At 38.3% G+C, this 19,263-nt stretch overlaps 1 pseudogene; it reads right to left on the bottom strand.

The window, feature by feature from the left end:
• Nucleotides 1-6,963: 6,963 nt before the first annotated feature.
• On the bottom strand, nt 6,964-8,261 carry LOC121483364 (annotated as a pseudogene).
• Nucleotides 8,262-19,263: the final 11,002 nt, after the last annotated feature.

Here is a 19,263-nt window from a genome sequence, read left to right as displayed (position 1 = left end):
AGTTAGATCTTCTATTATAAATGCACAAGTGTTATTTTATAGTTTATAGTTAATTAAATAACCATCATATTTTAGTGTTTTGTCTTCATCATTGCTGCTTGTACCCTATGCCTTCCTTCTGGGTTGACTTCCTATTTGACAAAATATAATCTTAAGTAATATTGTATGTCCACTACACTTTAATTAAAATTTCTTTTAAATGCAAATAAAGTAATTCTTTTTGTATTCTAAGATTTTATTTTTTTTTAATTTTTATTTATTTATGATAGTCACAGAGAGAGAGAGGCAGAGACACAGGCAGAGGGAGAAGCAGGCTCCATGCACCGGGAGCCCGATGTGGGATTCGATCCTGGGTCTCCAGGATCGCGCCCTGGGCCAAATGCAGGCGCCAAACCGCTGCGCCACCCAGGGATCCCAGATTTTATTTTTTTTAGATCAGTTTTTGGTTCACAGAAAAATTGAGAGGAAGGTACACAGATTTCCCATATGGCCTCTGACCCCACACATGCAACCTCCCTCATTACCAACATCCTTCTCCAAAGTGGGACATTTGTTAAAATTGATGAACCTACATAGACACATCCTTATCACTCAAAGTCCATAGTTTACATTAGGGTTCATTTATGGTGTTGTTCATTCTATGGATTTGGACAAAAGTATAACGAGATATACCTGTGACTATAGTATCACACAAAGTATTTTCACTGCCCTAAAAATCTGTTTTTCTTCTTCATCTCTCCCTCCCCACTAACTCCTAACAAAACCAATGATCTTTTTACTGTCTTTATAGTTTTGCCTTTTCCATATTGTCATATACATGGAATTATATGGAGTATAACTTTTTCAGATTGGCTTCTTTCACATGGTAATATGCATTAGGAATTTTCCATGTCTTTCATATCTTGATAACTCATCTATTTTTAGTTCTAAATAATATTCCATTGTAAGGATATACTATGGTTTATTTATCCACTCACCTACTGAAGGATGTCTTGGTTGCTTCCAAGTTTTAGCAATCATGAATAAAGCTTCTATAAACATTTGTGTTCAGGTTTATGTGTGCAGTTAAGTTTCCAATTATTTGGGTAAATACAGAGTGTGATGGCTGGATCATGTTAAAAGCATGCATAGTTTTGCAAGAAACAACCATAACATCTTCTAAAGTGGCTGTACCATTTTGCAATCCCACAAATAATGAATGAAAGTTCCTGTTGTTCAACATCCTCAGCAGTATTTGGTATTGTCAGCATTCTTGAATTTTGCCATTCTAATGTGTATGTGGTGATAGCCCATTGGGTTTTTTTTCTTATATTCCATTGTTTTAATTTTCATTTCCCTGATGATAATATGATGTGTCACATCTTTTCATATGATCTTTACCATCTATATATCTTCTTTGATGAGGTCTTTGTTAAAGTCATGGGTGCATTATTTTTTAAATTGTTGAGTGTTAAGAGTTCATTATGTATTTTGGATAATAGTCCTTTTTCAGACATGTCTTTTGTAAATATTGTATTCTAATCCATGCCTTGTCTTTTTATTCTCTTGATAGTGTATTTTGCAGAGCAGAAATTTTTTGTTTTAATGAGGTCCGGTTTATCAATTAGTTATTTCATAGTTCTTCAGGTGGTTCCTTTGGACAAACTGAATTTTCTCATTGTTGGATTCAATTTGCATTGGTGTTGTATATAAAAAGGCATCACCAAACCCAAGATCATCCAGGTTTTCATATATGTTATTTCCAGGAATTTTATGGTTTTGAAATTTACATTTAGGTCTGTGATCAATTTTGAGTTATTATTTTTTTTGTGTGAAGAGGATGTGGTCCATGTCTAGATTCATTTTTTTTGCATATCAATGTCCAATTGTTACAGTACCATTTTTGGAAAAGAAAATCTTTGCTTCATTCTATTTCTGTTAATCCTTTGTGAAAGATCACAAAGGATTTGATCCTTTGGATTTGAGTATATTTATGTGGGCTTATTTCTGGGTTCTCTATTTTGTTCTATTAATGTATTTGTTTATTTTTTCCAATAATGCATTGCTTTGATGATTCAAGTGCCATAATAAGTCTTGAAGTGAGGTGGTATCAGTTCTTCAATTGTCCTTCTTCAATACTGAGTCCTTCATTCTCATTCTTTTATCTCTCATTATAAACCTTAGAATCAATTTTCTGTATCTGTTGATATTATCATGTAATTTTTCTTCTTTAGCCTATTGATGTGATAAATTACATTGATTTTTCAATGTTGAATCAAACTTGTATACCTTGGATAAACCCCGCTTGGTTGTGGGATATAATTCTTTTTATACATTCTTGGATTGAATTAGCTAATATTTTGTTGAAGTTATTTGTATGTATGTTCATGAGACGTGTTGGTCTATAGTTTTCTTTTATTGTAATATATTTGTCTTGTATTGACATTAGAATAATGCTGGCCTCATAGAATGAGGTAAGAAATATTCCCTCTGCTTCTTCTTCTGAATGGGGTGTAGAGAATTGGTATAATTTTACCAGTGAGCCCATTTGGACCTGGTGCTTTCTGTTTCAGAAGATGATAATTTTTTATTCAATTCCTATTTTAGATATAGAACTATGTAAATGGTCTATTTCTTCCTGTGTGAGGTTTGAAAGACCATATTTTTTAAGGAATTCATCCATGTTATGTCATCAAAAGTTATGAGCAAAAACATTCATGGTATTTATTTATTATCATTTTATTTGTCCATGGGATCTCTAGTGATGTCTTCTCTCTCATTTGATACCAATAATTTTTGTCACCTCTCTTTTTTTCTTAGAATGCCCAGAGGCTTTTTTATTATATCAATATTTTCAAATAAGCAGTTTTAGGTTTCATTGACTTCCTCTATTTTTTAAATTTCATTGATTTCTGTGCAGGTTATTATGATTTCTTTTCTTCTGCCTACTTTAGATTTAATTTGCTTTCCTTTTTCTGGTTTCTTAAGGTGGAAGCTTAGTTGTTGATTTTAGCTCTTTCCTCTTTTCTAATATATGCATTCTATGCTATAAATTTCCTTCATGGCATTGCTTTTATTGCATCGCACAAATTTTGAAAAGTTGTGTTTTCAATTCCATTTATTTAAAATTATATCCTAACTTCTTTGAGATTTTTCTTTGACCCATGTATTATTACAAGTGTTTTGCTTAATCTGCACATATTTGGGGGTTTTCCAATTGGCTTGTTTTATTGATTTCTTATTTAATTCCATTGTGGTCTGAGAACGTTGAATAATTTTTATTCTTTTATACTTGTTCAGGTGTGTTTATGGCCCAGAACGTGTTCTACCTTGCTGAATGCTCCAATGTGAGCTTCAGAAGGTGTATTCTGCTGCTGTTGGATGAAGTAATCTATACACATTTATAAATGTCCACTAATTGATCGTGTGGTTGGGTTCAACTACGTCCTTAATGATTTTCTGCTAGCAGGGTTTTGTCCATTTCTGGTAGAGTAATATTGAAGTCTCCGACTGTAATATTGAATTCATCTATTTCTTCTTGCAGTCCTATCAGGGTTTTTTTGTATATTTTTTTCTACTGGAGTTCGATTTGCCAACATATAGTATAAAACACAGTGCTCATCCCATCAAGTGCTGCCCTCAGTGCCCATCACCCAATCACACCATCCCCCCACCCACCTCCCCTTTCACTACCCCTTGTTTGTTTCTGAGAGTTAGGAGTCTCTCGTGTTTTATCACACTCTATGATTTTTCCCACTAATTTTCTCTCCTTTCCCATATCATTCCTTTCACTAGTTTTTTATTCTCCATATGAGTGAAACCATATAATGATTGTCCTTCTCCAATTGACGTACTTCACTCAGCATAATACCCACTGTTCAATCCACATCAAAGCAAATGGCAGGTATTCATTGTTTCAAATGGCTGAGGAATATTCCATTGTATGCATATATCACATCTTCTTTATCCATTCATCTTTTGATGGACACTGAGGCTCCATCCACAGTTTGGCTATTGTGGACATTGCTGCTATAAACATTGGGGTGCAGGTGACTCAGCTGTTCACTGCATCTGTATCTTTGGGGTAAATCCCCAGAGGTGCAATTGCTGGGTTGTAGGGAAGATCTATTTTTAACTCTTTGAAGAACCTCCACACAGTTTCCCAGAGTGGCTGTACCAGTTCACATTCCCACCAACAGTGCAAGAGGGTTCCCCTTTCTCCACATCCTCTCCAACATTTGTTGTTTCCTGTCTTGTTAATTTTCACCATTCTCACTGGTGTGAGGTGGTATCTCATTGTGATTTTGATCTCCTTGATAGCCAGTGATGCAGAGCATTTTCCAATGGGCTTGTTGGTCATGTGTATGTCCTCTTTGGTGAAATTTCTTTTCATCTCTTTCACCCATTTCATGATTGGACTGTTTGTTTCTTTGCTGTTGAGTTAAATAAGTTCTTCATAGATCTTGGATACTAGCCCTTTATGTGATATGTCATTTGCAAATACCTTCTCCCATTGTGTAGGTTGTCTTTTAGTTTTGTTGACTGTTTCTTGTGCTGTGCAGAAGCTTTTTATCTTAAGTCGCAACAGTTCAATTTTGCTTTTGTTTCCCTTGCCATCATTGGTGTATCTTGCAAGAAGTTGCTGTGGCCAAGTTCAAAAAGAGTGTTGCCTGTGTTCTCCTCTAGGATGTGGATAGATTCTTGTCTCACAGTTAGATCTTTTGTCCATTTTGAGCTTATCTTTCCATATGGTGTAAGAGAATGGTCCAGTTTCATTTTTGTGCATATGGCTGTCCAATATTCCGAATACCATTTATTAAAGAGACTGTACTTTAACCAGTGAACATTCTTTCCTGCTTTGTCAAAGATTGGTTGACCATAGAGTTGAGGGCCCATTTCTGGGTTCTCTATTCAGTTCCATGGATCTAGGTGTCTGTTTTTGTGCCAGTACCACACTGTCTTGATGATCACAGCTTTGTAGTACAACCTGAAAACTGGCATTGTGATGCCCCTGGCTCTGGGTTTCTTTTTCAATATTCCCTTGGCTATTCGGGGTCTTTTCAAATCCCACACAACAATTGAGATTATTTGTTCCAACTCTCTGAAGAAAGTCCATGTAGTTTTGATAGGGATTGCATTGAACATGTAAATTGCCCTGGGTAGGATAGACATTTTCACATTAACTCTTCCATTCCATGAACATGGAATATTTTTCCATCTCTGTGTCTTACTCAATTTCTTTCAGAAGTTTTCTGTAGTTTTTAGGGTATAGATCCTTTACCTCTTTGGTTAGGTTTATTCCTAGGTATCTTATGCTTTTGGATGCCATTGTAAATGGGACTGACTCCTTAATTTCTCATTCTTCAATCTCATTGTTAGTGTATAGAAATGCCACTGACTTCTGGGCATTGATTTTGTATCCTGCCACACTGCCGAATTGCTATGAGTTCTAGGAATGGTGGCGTGGAGAATTTTGAGTTTTCTATATATAGTATCATGTCATCTGTGAAGAGGAAGAGTTTGATTTCTTCTTTGCCAATATGAATTCTCTTTATTTCCTTTTGTTGTCTGATTTGCTGAGGCTAGAACTTCTAGTATTATGTTGAATAGCAGCGGTGAGAGTGGAATCCATGTCGTGCTCCTGATCTTAGGACAAAGGCTCTCAGTGTTTCCTCATTGAGAATGATATTTGCTGTGGGCTTTTCATAGTTGGCTTTTAAGATGCTGGGGAATGTTCCCTCTATCCCTACACTCTGAAGAGTTTTGATCAAGAATGGATGCTGTATTTTGTCAATTGCTTTCTCTGCATCTATTGAGAGGATCATATGATTCTTGTTTTTTCTCTGATTGATATGAGCTATCACGTTGTTTTACGAGTGTTGAACCAGCGTTGCATCCCAGGGATAAATCCCACTTGGTCATGGTGAATAATCTTCTTAATGTAGTGTTGGATCCTATTGGCTAGTATCTTGTTGAGAATTTTTTGCATCTGTGTTCATCAGGGATATTGGTCTATAATTCTCCTTTTTGGTGGGGTTTTTGTCTGGTCTTGGAATTTAGGTGATGCTGGCCTCAAAAAAACGAGTTTGGAAGTATTCCATCCCTTTCTATCCTTCGGAATAGCTTTGGTAGAATAGGAATTGTTTCTTCTTTAAATTTTGATAGAATTCTCCTGGGAAGCCATCTGGCCCTGGACTTTTGTGTCTTGGGAGGTTTTTGATGACTGCTTCAATTTCCTCCCTGGTTACTGGCCTGTTCATGTTTTCTATTTCTTCCTGTTCCAGTTTGCTAATTTCTGGTTTTCCAGAAATGCATCCATTTCTTCTGGTTGCCTAACTTATTGGCATATAGCTGCTCATAATACATTTTTAAAATCGTTTGTATTTCCTTGGTATTGGTTGTGATCTCTCCTCTTTCATTCATGATTTTATTGAGTTGCCTTTTTTCTTTTAACTAAGGCTGGGTAATGGTTTATCTATCTTATTAATTCTTTCAAAGAACCAACTCCTGGTTTTCTTTATCTGTTCTACAGTTCTTCTAGTCTTCATTTCATTGAGTTCTGCTCGAATCTTTATTATCTCTCTTCTTCTGCTTGGTGTAGGTTTTACTTCTTCTTTCTCCAATCCCTTTAGGTGCAACGTTAGCTTGTGTATTTGAGGTTTTTTTTCCAGTTTTTTGAGGAAGGCTTGTATTGCGATGTATTTCCCTCTCAGGACTGCTTTTGCTGTATCCCAAAGATTTTCTTTTTTCTTTTTTTTTTTTTTTTGAGGGGGAGCCCGCTTTATTGGGGACAGACCACTGCACATGACCCATAGAGGAAGGCAGCCTAGGGGGTGTCCTACACATCAGGCGCAAAAAGGTACATGGGAGGTTTTGCTAAGAAAGATCAACTGGAACATGGTTTCCTCCGGGGGCATCCCCCACCTCCTCCCTCGGAGGGGTCAGGACATGCCCAACCATCTCCTTGAAGGTAGCTCTGGTCTGCTACAGATACAGTCCCTCGGGGGTGCCCTCTTGTTTTTTTCATAAAGAACATTTTCTTTAGATTTCTTGAAATCTTCTTTTTTTACTTTCATCCGACGTTCTCTCAAGGATATCAGACCTGCCTCTGTGCAGATGGCCTTGATGTCAGCACCAGAGAGGTCATCCTTAGCCATGATCAAGTCGTCCAGGGTCAAATCATCGGCCAGTGCCATCCTGCTTGTGTGGGTCTGAAAGATGCGCTTCTTAGTCTTTTCATCAGGCAGGAGGAACTCAATCTTCCTGTTAATGCGGCCTGGTCTGATAAGTGCTAGATCCAAGATTTCTATCTGGTTTGTGGCCATGATGACCTTCACATCACCCCTTGAATCAAATCCATCCAACTGGTTTAACAGTTCCAACATTGTTCATTGAATTTCCCTCTCCCTACCAGAATTTGAGTTGTATCTTTTTGTTCCAATGGCACCAATTTCATCAATAAACATGATGGATGGTGCATGTTCTTCTGCAACTCAAAACAATTCCTGAACGAGTTTGGGCCTGTTGCCTAGGTACTATTGAATAAGTTCAGAGCCAACCACTCTCAAGAAAGTGACTGAGGTTTGGTTTGCTACTGCTTTGGCTAATAAGGTTTTACCTGTGAAAGGCGGACCATAGAGAATGACCTCCTTTGGGGTCATAATGTTCAGGATGAGTGAGAGGAAGCTCCACGGATTCCTTAGTTTCCTGGATTTGGTTGTCCAACATCCGGGTATTAGCATAGGCTTCATGGGGGCCTTTCTACCTTCATTACTGTGACCAAGGGAACCGTGTCATCCGTGAGCACCTCTATGACAGCATGCACCTTGTGGTTGAGCAGGACGGAGCAGCCTGGTTCCAGCAGATCCTTCTCTACAAAGGAAAGAATGCTGACATAGTGTTCTGAACCTACAGATGTAGACACGATGGCATGATTGTCATCAATGATCTCTTCCAAGGTTCCTACTGACATTGGTGTCCCCCTCAGATCATCCACCTTAGATCTTTCCTCCTCTTGCTTTTCTTCTAAAGGCTTCATTTGTTCCTGATTTCTAATTAATTCTTACTCCAAGAAGATAGTCTTTAATTCTAACTTCAATAATTTTAACCAGCATTGAGTTGAGGTGTCACCAGTGGAAGCTTGCTCGCAGCATCTGGTCCCTTTGTTTTCTTCTTTTTCCCCACTCTGGTTGGTATGGGAGGTTCATATTTCTTTTGCTTGTCCTTGTCATCCTTCTTGCCACCTCCAGGGACATGACCACCACTCTGACTTTGACCCATCTTGCTTCAGCCGCTCGAAACCCCCAAAGATTTTCAATGGTTGTATCTTCATTACCTTTAGTTTCCATGAATCTTTTTAATTTTTCTCTAATTTCCTGGTTGAACCATTCATCTTTTTGTAGAATGATCTTTAACCTACACATGTTTGAGTTTCTTCCAAATTTCTTCTTCTGATTGGGTCTAGTTTCAAAGCACTGTGGTCTGAAAACATGAAGGGGACAATCCCAATCTTTTGGTATCAGTTGAGACCTAATTTGTGACCCAGTATGTGATCTATCCTGGAGAAAGTGCACTTGAGAAGAATGTGTATTCAGTTGCGTTCAGATGGAAAGTTCTGTAAATATCTGTGAAACCCATCTGGTCCACTGTGTCATTTAAAGCCCTTGTTTATTTGGTGATATTGTGCTTAGAAGATCTGTCATTTGCATAAAGCTCCGTGTTGAAGTCTCCTACTATTAGTGTATTATTATCTAATAATAATATGTCTTTACTTTGGCTATTAATTGATTTATATACTTGGCAGCTCCCACAATAGGGGCATAAATACTCGTGATTGTTAGGTCTTCTTGTTGGATAGACCCTTTAAGTATGAAACAGTGCTCCTCTTCATCATTTACTACAGTCTTTGAGATAAACTTTAATTTATCTGATATGAGGATTGCTACCCCAAGCTTTATTTTGAGGACCATTGGAATGGTAAGTGGTTCTCTAACCTTTCATTTTCAGGCTGGAGGTGTCCTTAGATCTAAAATAAGACTCTTGTAGACAGCAAATAGGTGGGTCTTGCTTTTTTATCTAGTCAAAAACCCTGCATCTCTTGATGGGATCATTTAGTCCATTTATGTTCAGAGTAACTATTTAAAGATATGAATTTAGTGTCATCATAATACCTATTCAGTCTCTGTTTTTGTGGGTTATTTCTTTGAGCTTCCTCTTCTTTTACAGGGGCCCCTTAATATTTCTTGCAGAGTCGTTTTAATGGTGACATATTCTTTCAGTGTCTGCCTATCTTGGAAGTTTTTTATCTCTCCTTCTATTCTGAATGAGAGCCTTGCTGGATAAAGTATTCTTGGCTGCATGTTCTTCTCATTTAGGACCCTGAATATATCCTGCCAGCCCTTTCTGGCCTGCCAGGTGTCTGTGGAGAGGTCTGCTGTTAATCTCATATTTCTCGCCATATAAGTTAGGGATCTCTTGTCTCTTGCTGCTTTAAGTATTTTCTCCATATCTTTGATTTGTAATTTTCACTATTAAATGTCAAGGTGTTGAATAGTTTTTACTGATTTGAAGGAGAGGACCTCTCTATCTCCTGGGTCTGAATGACTGCCCCCCCCCCCAAATTAGGGAAGTTCTCAGCTATGATTTGTTCAAATATGCTTTCTGGTGCGCTGGCCATCTTGGCACCCTCTGGATCTTCAATTATACGTAGATTCTTCCTTCTGAGGCAATTATTTCCTTAACCTTTTCTTGGTCTTTCAATTGTTTTTCTCTTTTCTCAGCTTCCTTCCTTGCCATCAACTTGTATTCTATGTAGCTCACTCTTTCTTCCACTTCATTCACCCTCCTCATTAGGACCTCCAGTTTGGATTGTGTATCATTTAATTGATTTTTAATTTAGGTCTGATTAGATCTAAATTCTGCAGTCATGAAGTCTCTTAAATCCTTTATGCTTTTTTTCCAGACCCACCAGTAGCTTTATAATTGTGCTTCTGAATTGGCTTTCTGATATCGAATTGTAATCCAGATTCTGTAACTCTGTGGCAGAGAGTACTGTTTCTGATTCTTTTGTAGTGAGTTCTTCCTTCTAGTCCTGTTGCTCAGTGCAGAGTGGCTGTATGAGTGAGCGGAGTGGTGAATATCAACCACGATCTAAGTAAATTTCACCCTAGATTATTCTGACGAGGTCGGAGACCAGAAAATAAAAACGAAAATCAGAGCGAAATAAAACAAAGCTACTAAAGTGAAAAACAAATTTTAAAACATAGTAGTAGGGAGGCGGAGCAAGATGGCAGAAGAGAAGGGTCCTCAAGTCACCTGTCCCCACCAAATTACCTAGATAACCTTCAAAACATCAAGAAAACCTACGAATTCGGCTTGAGATTTAAAGAGAGAACAGCTGGAATACTACAGTGAGAAGAATTCACGCTTCTATCAAAGTAGGAAGATGGGGGGGGGGATCAAGAAACAAAAGGCATCCAAGGGGGAGGCGTCCTGCGAGGAGCCTGGCTAAGGCCATGTGGAGTGCCCCCAGGACAGGAAAGCCCCTCCAGGAGAAGCAGGGGCTTCACCAATCTTCCCAGATGGAAAGGCACTCGCAGGGAGTTGAAGCAGGATCCCAGGAGGGGCGGGGATGCCCTCAGGCTCCCTGGGACATTAACAGAGCACCTGCGCCCAGGGAGAGCATGCCACACCCCACGGCCGAGCTCCCTAAAGGGCTCCAGCTCGGAGGTGGCTCACCTGGCAGCTCCACCGGGAGGGGGCTGCGCTGCCGAGATCTGGATTCCGACAGTGCAGGCCCAGGAGCACAGGGCGCCGGGGACACAGCCCAAGATCCGGTGCTCCCTCCGGGACAAGCAGAGGCCGGGAGGGCCACAGGACAGCAAGGAAACTCCAGCCTACGGTCGGCCCTGAGCTGAGCAGATCAGCGGCCCCCACCCCTGGAGCATCCAGGCCCCTGTGGACTGAGACCTCTGTAGTTACTGCAGAAGCTGACTCAAGCTGCTACTGTTGTTGTTCCTCCTGGGGCCTCACAGTATAAACAACCCCCACTGAGCCTCACAGTGGCCTTGCCGGATAAACAGGTTAAACAACTCTCACTGAGCCCTGCACCAGGCTGAAGCTAAGCAGCTCCCCCAAGTGCTAACACCTGAAAATCAGCACAGCAGGCCCCTCCCCCAGAAGACCAGCTAGACTTACAGGGGAAAAGCAAATTATTGACCAAGCAGCACTGGAAAGTTCCAGGGGAAGTCGAGGGATTTACAGTATACAGATTCAGAGGATACTCCCCCTTGTTTTTTGTTCTCTGTTTTTTTATTTCTGTTCGTTTCCCCACCTTTTTTTCTTCTCTTCTCTTTTCTTTCTTTCTTCTTTTTTTCTTTTTTCTTTTTCTTTTTCTTTTCTTCTTTCTCTTCTCTCTTTTTCTCCTTTTCCCAATACAACATGTTTTTGGCCACTCTGCACTGAGCAAAATGACTAGAAGGAAAACCTCACCTCAAAACAAAGAATCAGAAACAGTACTCTCTCCCACAGAGTTACAAAATCTGGATTACAATTCAATATCAGAAAGCCAATTCAGAAGCACTATTATACAGCTCCTGGTGGCTCTAGAAAAAACCATAAAGGACTCAAGAGACTTCATGACTGCAGAATTTAGATCCAATCAGGCAGAAATTAAAAATCAATTGAATGAGATGCAATCCAAATTAGAAGTCCTAACGACAAGATTAACAAGGTAGAAGAACGAGTGAGGGACATAGAAGACAAAGAGGGAAACTGAGGAAAAAAGAGAGAAACAATTAAAAGATCATGAGGATAGATTAAGGGAAATAAATGACAGCCAGAGGAAGAAAAATCTATGTTTAATTGGGGTACCCGAGGGTGCCGAAAGGGACAGAGGGCCAGAATATGTATTTGAACAAATCCTAGCTGAAAACTTTCCTAATCTGGGAAGGGAAACAGGCATTCAGATCCAGGAAATAGAGAAATCCCCCCTAAAATCAATAAAAACCTCTCAACAAGTCGATATTTAATAGTGAAGCTTGCAAATTCCAAAGATAAAGAGAAGATCCTTAAAGCAGCAAGAGACAAGAAATCACTAAGTTTTACGGGGAGAAATATTAGGGTAACAGCAGACCTCTCCACAGAGACCTGGAAGGCCAGAAAGGGCTGGCAGGATATATTCAGGATCCTAAATGAGAAGAACATGCAGCCAAGAATACTTTATCCAGCAAGGCTCTCATTCCGAATAGAAGGAGAGATAAAGAGCTTCCAAGATAGGCAGGAACTGAAAGAATATGTGACCACCAAACCAGCTCTGCAAGAAATTTTAAGGGAGTTTCTTAAAATTCCTCTTTAAGAGGAAGTCCAATGGAACAATCCACAAAAACAGAGACTGAATAGGTATCATGATGACGCTAAACTCATATCTTTCAATAGTAACTCTGAACGTGAATGGGATTAATGACCCCATCAAAAGGCGCAGGGTTTCAGACTGGATAAAAAAGCAGGACCCATATATTTGCTGTCTACAAGAGACTCATTTTAGACAGAAGGACACCTACAGCGTGAAAATAAAAGGTTGGAGTACCATTTACCATTGAAATGGTCCTCAAAAGAAAGCAGGGGTAGCCATCCCTATATCAGATAAACTAAAGTTTATCCCGAAGAAGGTAGTAAGAGATGAAGAGGGACACTATATCATACTTAAAGGATCTATCCAACAAGAGGAATTAACAACCCTCAATATATATGCCCCGAATGTGGGAGCTGCCAAATATTTAAATCAATTAATAACCAAAGTTAAGACATACTTAGATAATAATACATTTATACTTGGTGACTTCAATATACCGCTTTCTACAATTGATCGGTATTCTAAGCACAACATCCGCAAAGAAACAAGAGCTTTAAATGATACTCTAGACCAGATGGATGTCACAGATATCTACAGAACTTTACATCCAAACACAACTGAATACACATTCTTCTCAAGTGCACATGGAACTTTCTCCAGAATAGACCGCATACTGGGTCACAAATCAGGTCTTAACCAATACCAAAAGATTTGGATCGACCCCTGCATATTCTCAGACCATAATGCTTTGAAATTAGAACTAAATCACAAGAAGAAGTTTGGAAGGATTTCAAACACGTGGGGGTTAAGGACCATCCTGCTCAAAGATGAAAGGGTCAACAAGGAAATTAATGAAGAATTAAAAAGTTTAATGTAAACTAATGAGAATGAAGATACAACCATTCCAAATCTTTGGTATACAGCAAAAGCAGTCCTGAGGGGGAAATACATCGCAATACAAGCAGCCATCCAAAAACTGGAGGAACACAAATACAAACGCTAACCTTACACCTAAAGGAGCTAGAAAAAAAAACAGCAAATAGGTCCTACAAGCAGCAGAAGAAGATAGTTAATTAAAATTAGAGCAGAACAACGAAATCAAGACCAGAAGAACTGTGGAACAGATCAACAGAACCAGGAGTTGGTTCTTTGAAAGAATTAATAAGATAGATAAACCATTAGCCAACCTTATTAAAAAGAAGAGAGAGAAGACTCAAATTAATAAAATCATGAATGAGAAAAGAGAGATCACTACCAACATCAAGGGAATAAAAACAATTTTGAAAACATATTATGAACAGCTATATGCCAATAAATTAGGCAATCCAGAAGAAATAGACACATTTCTGGTAAGCCACAAACTACCAAAACTGGAGTAGGAAGAAATAGAAAACCTGAACAGGCCAATAACCAGGGAGGAAATTGAAGCAGTCATCAAAAACATCCCAAGACACAAAAGTCCAGGGCCAGATGGCTTCTCTGGGGAATCCTATCAAACGTTTAAAGAAGAAAACATACCTATTCTAGTAAAGCTGTTCAGAAAGATAGAAAGAGATAGTACTTCCAAATTCATTCTATGAGGCCAGCATCACCTTAGTTGCAAAACCAGACAAAGAACCAACCAAAAAGGAGAATTATAGACCAATATCCCTGATGAGCACAGATGCAAAAGTTCTCAGTAAGATACTAGCCAATGGGATATAACAATACGTTAAGAAGATCATTCACCATGACCAAGTAGGATTTATTCCCGGGATGCAACACTGGTTCAAGACTCGTAAAACAATCAATGTGTTTCATCATATCAGCAAGAGAAAAAACAAGAAAATTTGATACTCTCAATAGATGCAGAGAAAGCAATTGACAAAATACAGCATCCATTCCTGATCAAAACTCTTCAGAGTGTAGGGATAGAGGGAACTTATCTCGACATCTTAAAAGCCATCTACGAAAAGCCCACAGTAAATGTCATTCTCAATGGGGAAGCACTGGGAGCCTTTCCCCTAAGATCAGGAACAAGACAGGGATGTCCACTCTCACCATTGCTATTCAACATAGTACTGGAAGTCCTAGCCTCAGCAATCAGACAACAAAAAGAAATAAAAGGCATTCAAATTGGGAAAGAAGAAGTCAAACTCTCCCTCTTTGCAGATGACATGATACTCTACATGGAAAACCCAAAAGACTCCACCCCAAGATTGCTAGAACTCATATGGCAATTTGGCAGTGTGGCAGGATACAAAATCAATGCCAGAAGTCAATGGCATTTCTATACACTAACAATGAGACTGAAGAAAGAGAAATTAAGGAGTCAATCCCATTTACAATGGCACCCAAAAGCATAAGATACCTAGGAATAAACCTAAGCAAAGAGGTAAAGGATCTATACACTAAAAACTACAGAACACTTCTGAAAGAGATCGAGGAAGACACAAAGAGATGGAAAAATATTCCATGCTCATGGATTGGAAGAATTAATAATGTGAAAATGTCAATCTTACCCAGGGCAATTTACACGTTTATTGCAATCTCTATCAAAATACCATGGACTTTCTTCAGAGAGTTGGAACAAATTATTTTAAGATTTGTGTGGAATCAGAAAAGACCCTGAAAAGCCAGGGGAATATTAAAAAAGAAAACCATAGCTGGGGGCATCACAATGCCAGTTTTCAGGTTGTACTACAAAGCTGTGGTCATCAAGACAGTGTGGTACTGGAACAAAAATAGACACATAGATCAATGGAACAGAATAGAGAACCCAGAAATGGGCCCTCAACAATATGGTCAACTAATATTTGACAAAGCAGGAAAGACTATCCATTGGAAAAAAGACAGTCTCTTCAGTAAATGGTGCTGGGAAAATTGGACATCCACATGCAGAAGAATGAAACTAGACCACTCCCTTTCACCATACACAAAGGTAAACTCAAAATGGATGAAAGATATAAATGTGAGACAAGATTGCATCAAAATCCTAGAGGAGAACACAGGCAACACCCTTTTTGAACTTTGCCACAGCAACTTCTTGCAAGATACATCCATGAAGGCAAGAGAAACAAAAGCAAAAATGAACTATTGGGACTTCATCAAGATAAGAAGCCTTTGCACAGCAAAAGATACAGTCAACAAAACTAAAAGACAACCTACAGAATGGGAGAAGATACTTGCAAATGATGTATCAGATAAAGGGCTAGTACCCAAGATCTATAAAGAACCTATTAAACTCAACAGCAAAGAAACAAACAATCCAATCATGAAATGGGAAAAAGACATGAATAGAAATCTCACAGAGGAAGACATGGACATGGCCAACAAGCACATGAGAAAATGCTCCGCATCACTGGCCTTCAGTGAAATACAAATCAAAACCACAATGAGATAGCACCTCACACCAGTGAGAATGAGGAAAATTAACAAGGCAGGAAACAACCAATGTTGGAGAGGATGTGGAGAAAGGGGAACCCTCCTGCACTGTTGGTGGGAATGTGAACTGTTGCAGCCACTCTGGAAACCTGTGTGGAGGTTCTTCAAAGAGTTAAAAATAGATCTGCCCTACGACCCAGCAATTGCTCTGCCGGGGATTTACCCCAAAGATTCAGATGCAATGAAACACCGGGGCACCTGTATCCCAATGTTTATTGCAGCATTGTCCACAGTAGCCAAACTGTGGAAGGAGCCTCGGTGTCCATCGAAAGATGAATGGATAAAGAAGATGTGGTTTATGTATACAATGGAATATTCCTCAGCCATTAGAAATGACAAATACCCACCATTTGCTTCATTGTGGATGGAACTGGAGGATATTATGCTGAGTGAAATAAGTCAATCGGAGAAGCACAAACATGTATGGTCTCATTCATTTGGGGAGTATAAAAAATTGTGAAAGTGAATAAAGGGTAAAGGAGAAAAAAATGAGTGGGAATATCAGAAAGGGAGACAGAACGTGAGAGACTCCTAACTCTGGGAGACGAACTAGGAGGCGTGGAAGGGGAGGTGGGTGGGGGCTGGGAGTGACTGGGTGACGGGCACTGAGGGGGGCACTTTACGGGATGAGCACTGGGTGTTATTCTATATGGTGGCAAATTGAACACCAATAAAAAATAAATTTATATATATATAAAAAGAAAAAATAAAACATAGTAAAAAATAAAAGGCCAAGAATCCAAAGAAAAAGGAAAAAGAGAAAAAAGATTAAAAGTAGAGAAAAAAGCAAAAGTGAAGAGAAAAAATTAAAAAGTTAAAATTGAGGGAAAAAATGGGCAGTACTGGGAAATGGTAGTTGTGAAAATGTCATAGCGGAGGTAGAATTTAATCTACCTTAGGGGTCCTAGAGGGTGATTCTCTTGGTTCTGAGTGTATTCAGTTATGTATGTTAGAAGATGCTCAGTCCCAAACTTATATAAACCAGCAATACTTGTAAAGAGCCCTAACATTGACCACCAAAACATAAACGAGATAAAAGAGGGCGCAGAATGGGAATGATGAGAGAATCTCACAGAATGAACTAGCATAGTATACCACTTGGTTCTGGGTGCATGCTGTTCATGTTTTAGAACATATTAACTCCGCCATTGTAGAACAATATGAGGCAGAGAAAACAAAAAACCGTATCTCGTATATCTCCCAAAATAAAATTGAATATTTTGTTATCCAGAAGTGGAAATTATATCTTGCTAGAAGTGAAAACTCTTCTCTCTGTAGCATTCTGGCTGTTCTCTCTTTAAATCTCAGGTCAAATTCGTAGATATTCATGATGATTTGAAAGTTATCTAGGTAATTTGGTGGGACCAGGTGAGTTGAGGACCCCTACTCTACTGCCATCTTTCCCCGCCATCCAGTCCTATCTGTTTTTGACTACCATACTTTGATGTTCTGTTACTAGGTACATAATATTAAGGATTATTCTCTGTTTTGGGAGAATTGAGCCCTTTATTACTATGTAATATCCCTCTTTTTCTCCAATAGTTTTCCTTGCTTTGATGTTTGTGCTGAAATTAATATAACTACTCACTTTTGATTAGTATTAGTGTAGTATATCTTTCTCCAACCATTTACTTTTTTAAAACATAAGATATAAAACTATAGAATTTTTATTTATTTATTTTTAAAATTATTCATTTAAAGTCAATTTAGTTAACATATACTGTATTATTAGTTTCAAGGGTAGAGTTTAGTGATTCGTCAGTTGCATATAACACCCACTACTCATTACATCAAGTGCCCTCCTTAATGCCCATCACCCAGTTATCCCTTCTCCCCATCCCAACTCCCTTCTAGCAACCCTCAGCTTGTTTAATGGAGTTCAGTGTCTCTTAAGGTTTGCTTCCCTTTCTATTTCTGTCTTATTTTGTTTTTCCGTCCATTCCTCTATGTTCATCTGTTTTGTTTCTTAAATTCCACATATGAATGAAATCATATACGTCTCTCTCTGACTGACTTATTTCGCTTAGTATAATACCCTCTAGTTCATACAAATGGCCAACAGACACATGAAAAAATGTTCAACATCACTTGGCATTCGGGAAATACAAATGAAAACCACAGTGAGATCCCACCGCACACCTGTCACAATGGCTAAAATGAACAATTCAGGAAACAACAGATATTGGTGAGGATGTGGAAAAAGTGGAACTCTCTTACACTCTTGGTGGGAATGCAAACTGGTGCAGCCTTTCTGGAAAACAATATGGAGGGAGGTTCCTCAAAATGTTAAAAACAGAGCTACCCTATGACCCACCCATTGCACTACTAGGTATTTATCGAAAGAATACAAGTATATTGATTTGAAGGGGCGCATGCACCCCAATGTTTATAGCAGTGTTGTCTACAATAGCCAAAACATGGAAAGAGCCGAGATGTCAATCAGCAGATGACTGGATAAAGAAGATGTGGTATATATTTATGTATATATAATGAAATATTACTCAGCCATCAAAAAGAATGAAATTTTGCCATTTGCAACAACATAGATGGAACTAGAAGGTATTGTGCCAAGTGAAATAAGTCAGCCACTTACTTTCAATCTATATGTCTTTATATTTAAAGTGGGGTTTTTTTGTAGACAACATATAGCTGGGTGTTTTTTTTTAATCCACTCTGACAATCTGCCTTCTGATTGGTGCATTTAGACTACTGGCATTCAAAATGATTATTGATATAGATCAATTTATATCTATCATATTTATATTATTGTTTTCAATTTGTTGCCTTTGTTCTTATTTTTGTCTTTTACTCTTTTTGTCTTTTGTGATCTTAAATGAACATTTTATATGATTCTATTCTATCAACATATCTTATTCTATCAACATTCATTCTTCTATTCTATCAACATATTAACATATCTTAACAAGATATGTTAAGAGAGGTGATATTTATTTTATTTTTAGTATCTACATAGCTTTTGCAATATACATTTATAACTAATGCAAGTCACTTTCAGATCATTCTGTATTGCTTCACTGGTAGTGTGAACACTTTATAATAACAAAATAATCCTAATTTCTTCCTTTCTTCCCTTGTATCATTGCATTCAATTATTTCATTTATATATAATCATAAATTAGCATGTATACACATACATATACACCAAATATATTCATAAGCATAAAGAAATAATCTGTTGCTATTATTTTTGAATAAATTTGTTAGATCAATTAAGAATAGAAAATTTTTTCACCTTCATTTATTCCTTCTTTAATACTATAGATTTTTAATGTATATCTGAGTTTCTGACTTATATTATTCTTTTCTCTAGAGAACTTTTTTTGTATATATTTTTGTTGGAGTTCGATTTGCCGGCATATAGTATAACACCCAGTGCTCATCCTGTCAAGTGCCCCCCTCAGTGCCCGTCACCCAGTCACTCCATCCCCCTGCCCACCTCCTCTTCCACTAACCCTTGTTCATTTCCCAGAGTTAGGAGTCTCTCATAA

The sequence above is a fragment of the Vulpes lagopus genome, chromosome X (genome assembly GCF_018345385.1).
Source record: "Vulpes lagopus strain Blue_001 chromosome X, ASM1834538v1, whole genome shotgun sequence".
Lineage (NCBI taxonomy): Eukaryota > Metazoa > Chordata > Mammalia > Carnivora > Canidae > Vulpes > Vulpes lagopus.
This window is presented reverse-complemented; position numbering and strand designations above follow the sequence as displayed.